This window comes from Gekko japonicus, unplaced genomic scaffold, assembly GCF_001447785.1.
Source record: "Gekko japonicus isolate JY-2015 unplaced genomic scaffold, Gekko_japonicus_V1.1 scaffold7030, whole genome shotgun sequence".
In the NCBI taxonomy this organism is placed as follows: domain Eukaryota; kingdom Metazoa; phylum Chordata; class Lepidosauria; order Squamata; family Gekkonidae; genus Gekko; species Gekko japonicus.
Genome location: NW_015174467.1, coordinates 13,000 through 18,520, shown reverse-complemented (window position 1 = coordinate 18,520; position 5,521 = coordinate 13,000). Strand labels below are relative to the sequence as shown.

The following is a 5,521-nucleotide window of genomic DNA, read 5'->3' as shown; positions in this document are numbered from 1 at the left end:
TGTGGGGGAGGGGGGGAGAGAGAACCAGAACAAAACAGCTATCATTCTCACACCAAGATTTCAAACACAATGCATCTGTTCATATCTGAGGAGTTAAAAGTGGGGAGGAAGCAACTGCGTGCAAAATCCAGGGTCTCAGACACAGAAGGGTTGATCTTAAAACCTAATACTGAAGGTTTGGGGGGGGGGGTAGGGTTTCCAGTTCTGGGTTGGAAAATGCCTGGAGACTTTGGGGGTGGATCCGGGAGACGGTGGGGTTTGGGGTGGGGATGGCATGATGCCACAGAACCCACCGTTCAAAGCAGCCGTTTTCTCCAGGGGAGCTGAACACTGCCAGCTGGAGATCAGTTGTAAAAGCGGGAGATCCCCAGGCCCCACCTGGAGGCTGGCAACCCTACTGGGGGGCTGTGGCTCAGTGGTAGAATGTCTGCTTTGCATGCAGAAGGTCCCAGGATCAATCCCTGGCATCCCCAGTTGATGCAATAGTCAGTGATGTGAAAGACCTCTGCTTGAGACCCTGGGGAGCCACTACGACACTGACCTTAATGTACTGATCGTCTGAATTGGTATAAGGGAGCTCCCCACATATACCCCCAAGAGCACTTTGGTCGGGGACCCAAAACCGTCTGGTGATCCCCGGGAGGTAAAGCTTGCTGTGACCAGGGCAAGATCCTTCTCAGTGGTGGCCCCTACCTGGTGGAACGGACTCCCGGAGGAGATCGGGGCCCTGCGGGACCTTATGCAGTTCCGCAGGGCCTGCAAGACGGAGCTCTTCCGCCAGGCTTTCACATAGGGGCCGCCGCAGCCACCACCACCAACGGTGGCAATACCATTGGAATTAGGGATCGCCCTTGGAAGCTCAGCCATAAATTTGTGTGGCATTGACAACGTGGGATTGGCATGAACAATCTGCTGGACAGTGGTACCCAAATGGGGTTGATTTGAAGATGCCATCATAACCACTCAAGACCATCTTGTTCACAGAAAGCACTTTATTATTGTTATTACTGTTATTATTTATGATTTTATTGTCTTATTGGGTTTTATGCATGGGCTCTTGCCCCTTGTAAGCCGCCCTGAGCCCGCTTGTGGGGAGGGCGGGGTAAAAATGCCTAAATAAATAAATAAAATAAATTCATGTGGTTCATGTATCGGGGACTGCACCTGGGTCTTTGGCATACAAAGCATGTGCTCTTCCCTTAATCTCCGTCCCTCCCAAAGGCATGATTGCTTGAGTGAGCCATAATTTACAAATACATTTTACCAGTCCACCAATCTACCTCATACTGTTTCTTAATTTATTCGTTTTAAGCAGATTACTAAAATATAGGGAATGCTAGGCCCCGTTTGCAGAAATCTATCACAGATGCATAAAATCTCCCAGCTAAAAGAGTGATAGGTCCGCTATTGTCTTCTAATACAAGAGGTAATGTCTCCAACATGATTTATAATTTGGAGCAAAGGAAGAATTAAAAGATTTCTAGGCTCAGAAAAATGACTGCATTCAAAGGTCACATGATATGGTGTGTCTACCTGCACCACAGTCACATACTCTATCTAAAGATACCTCCCTTTCAAAACTCTAGACGGTGGAGAGACAGTTTGGTGTACTGGTTAGGAGCAGGGACTCTAATTTGGGAGAACCGGCTTTGATTCCCCACTCCTCCACGTGCAGCTGCTGGCGTGACCTTGAGTCAGTTACAAGTTCTTTCAGAGCTGTTCTCTCACAAGTAGTTCTTGAACGAGCTCTCTCAGCCCCACCTACCTCACAGGGTGTCTGTTGTGTGGAGGGGAAGGGAAAGGAGATTGTAAGCCGCTCTGAGACTCCTTCAGGTAGTGAGGGGCGGGGTATAAATCCAACCTCCTCCTCCTCCTTGTATTGGGATTCAATCATCCCTGATCGAATCACTCCAGAGACTGGCTGAGCTTGGAGCACAAGGACAATAGCCTGCCAGGATTCTGAAAGTAATGAACCTAGTAGTAATATTATGTAAATAACCTATCACTGGCAGTGGGTGTGTTTGGGTGTGGCAATTGCATGTTATTTAACAGAGCTGAGGCTCAGGAGTCTTGTCTTGTGCTAATAAATCACTAATAAAGTAGAACTGATCGTCAGGCTTGTGGTCTGTTCATCCATGGAACCCACTATTTAATCATCTTCTTCTTCCTCCTCTTCCTCTTCTTCTGCATTAAGGTGCGCCCACATAAAGGCATACATTCATTCTGAAAGCTCTTTTTGGACAGGATTCCTTTATAACTCTATTACTTCACAGATTTAAGGAGATGGAACTTCCTCCTTGCCTCAGGAATGAGATTCTGGGGGCAAGAACTGTGGCGCACGCTGCTTTCTAAGTTCATCCCCCCACCCGAATCTGCAGAGTCACAGAAACATTTGTGCATGCACCAAGGCTCAAGTATTGCATGTAAGAATCAGGTCCCGGTCACACGAGCGGGATGATCCGCTGCCGAAGGAGAGAAATTAGAGTCGGAGCAAAAAGAACCGCAGGAGCGCAATCCGACGTGCCCCTGCGGCTCCGCGCTCCGCGCTCCAGCAGCCGATCACACGTTGTGCAGCAAACCAGCAGTAGTGCAGTTGTGCGCATGCGTGTCATGGGGAACGGTGCTGGCTGCGACCGGGCTACCAGCACTTCCCCGACCAGACACCTGGAGTTGCCACGCATCATCCGGAAGGTAGTGCTCTGTTGTGGCCCCAGTCACACAAGAGGATTTGCCCCACGAAGCGGACAGGTTGAGGACGCATCAAACGGGTACGATCAGATGCCAACATCTGGCAAGCATCACGCCACCGCCCCCAACCCGTCCCTTCTGGCCAAAAACGCGGATCAAAAAGGTACTAGGGAAAATGTAGTACCTACCGGAAGATCCGCAGCAAGGCCGGGCATGGGATCGCAGACGCGCCGGCAGCCCATGTTATTCGAGGGACTGCTGGACTGTCATGTGCAACTGCCGGACTGCACATGTACATGAATACTCCAGCAGCCTCGGCTCACCTGTCTTTGCCTCGCTTCCCCCGGCCATGTGGTCGCGCCGGACAGAATATGCGTGGCAGCTCGGGGGAAGCGTCTGATCCCGATGCCGCGCTTTCCTTTGGTGCGGCTCTAAGAAGCTGCACATCCGACACGGCTTTTCCCGCCGGTGTGACCGGGACCTGCCTGTACCTATTAAATGCGCGTTTGTGGGCCGAAGGGCTGGATCGGGGACGTTTGCATGACGCTTCCCAGATGTTGCAGTGTGATTGCACCCGCTTGATGCACCCCCGATCCGTCCCTCTTGCAGGGCCAATCCTCCCATGTGACCGGGGCCCCAGCCTCCATCTGAGCAAAAAAAGAGAAGACATCTGCAAATGGAGTCTCTGATTTGTCCTCTGGAACTGAGCCTGCTTTCCCTCCCAGAGAGCTATTATGATACTTCAGGCTTTAATAATATTTGCAAAGAGCTTTGATACCTATGGATGAAAAGCCTTCTCAGAGTGCAAAGCCTCAAGCTGGATGTGATGTGCCAAATTCCCCCCGGGGATGCTGGCTCCGAATTCTCGCGTCTTCCGCATAAGTCAGAATCAGAGGGTGGGAAACGCGAAACAAAGGACGATCTACTGGTAAATACAGGAATGAAAGCGAACGAGCGTAAGAGAAATAATAGGTTAAGTACGAATGACAATGCGTGACATTTCAATTCTACCTTTTGAGTTTGGGAAGTGATTGCAGATGTATGGTCACGTCAGGACCGCTCTGACAGCAGCCCTGCAAAATAAGAGAGTATTATAGTCTGATGACGAAGAAAATGAAATGGTTCAAGGTTTTGTATTCCTTGGCTTCATCATCAGCCAAAAGGGAGAGTGCAAATAAGTTATCAGAAGGAGAAGGAAGAAGAAGAAGGAGAAGGAGGAGGAGGAGGATATTGGATTTATACCCCTCCCTTCACTTGGAGTCTTAGAGCGGGTTACAATCTCTTGGCATTTGTCAAGGCAGTGCTGGCAAGCCAAATTAGAAGAGTGTATTTGTATATTAAAGAGAAGAAGGGTTTTTGAAAGAAAACACATGAAAACTACAAAAGGATAAACCCTTTGGACTACTGTGCCACTATCTATTTTGTATAAATATACAGCTTCTTCAGAAGAGGAGGAGGAGGAGGAAGAGGAAGAGGAGGAGGAGGTTGGATTTATTCCTCGCCTTTCACTGGGAGTCTCAGAGTGGCTTACAATCTCCTTTCCCTCCCCCTCCCCACAACAGACACCCTGTGAGGTAAAAGAAGAAGAAGAAGAAGAGATTGGATTTATGCCCAGCCCTTCACTACCCAAAGGAGTCTCAGAGTGGCTTACAGTCTCCTTTCCCTTCCCCTCCCCACAACAGGCACCCTGTGAGGTAGGAGGGGCTGAGAGAGCTCTGAGAGAACTGCCCTTGAGAGAACAGCTCTGACAGAACTATGGCTTGCCCAAAGTCATCCAGCAGCTGCAAGTGGAGGAGTGGGGAATCAGACCCGGTTCTCTCAGATTAGAGTCCACGCACTTAACCACTACATCAAACTGTAGGGGGAAAGTGTGAAAATTAATTAGATAGGTTTTTTTAATTATAGGAGTCACCAACGTGGTGCCTATGGATGCCCTGGTCCCACCAAAACCATTCCTGAAACCCACCAAGTGTTTTTTTTAGGAAAATGGGTGGGGCCAAGGGGAGTACTTGTCCAGCAGGGCTTTTCATGGGCCACTGTTCCTATTTTCTAGGCCCAGTAAAGAACATTTTTTCAGTGACAGCTTCCACCATCTTGTTGGCTTTATTCCCTCCCTCTCCTCTTCCCTAGTTTTGTATTTATAAATTACCCCCTTTCTCTCTTGCACTTCCACTTCTGTGTGTGTGGCTCCGCCTCTAATGGCAGCCATTTTCTACTTGGCTCCTCCTCCTGCAGCAGCCATTTTGTCATTGTGTCTAGCACCCTGTGTCAGAATTCCAACGATGCCCATGGACTTTAAAAGGCTGGGGACCCCCTGTTCTCTTTTCTCAAATAATAACAGATGTCGACCGACGTAGCGTCAAGATGTTCTTTGTCGCTACGTGTCTCTTCACTAGCGAATTTTCCTGATTTTTTAAAAACATTGCACTGCTCAGAATGCAAGAGGCACAGCGGAGCTGTATTTTTCCCCTAATACTCCATATTAAGGATGACTGTAAAACCTAGTGACCTTTAAATGGGATGTGAAAATTGAGTATAATTGAGTGGCATGACTGCTAATTATGTAAAGGGATTAGGAAGCGGAGAGGAATGAACCCTCGCTGACCTGGCGGGCCTTTCAAGGGGCAGGCTGCCAATTTCCCCAAGCACGGTTTGCATGGCGATCCCTCAATGAGGGTTTCAGAATTCACCTTCAAACATATGGGACAAAACTGAGGAAGAGAAAGGAAAGGTTCAGATCAAGGAATACAAATGGCTCTGATAAGGTATAGAAGTGGACAGTGATCCTATGCAATGGCTGGGGAGGGGAGGGGGAGTTCATCTGCCTTCATTC

The 5,521-nt window shown here is 49.0% G+C and overlaps 1 non-coding gene across 1 annotated transcript; it reads left to right on the top strand.

Moving 5' to 3' along the window:
* The first annotated feature begins 401 nt into the window (after positions 1-401).
* Positions 402-473, top strand: TRNAA-UGC. The gene has a single exon. It is a non-coding gene; the product is annotated as a tRNA-Ala (tRNA).
* Positions 474-5,521: the final 5,048 nt, after the last annotated feature.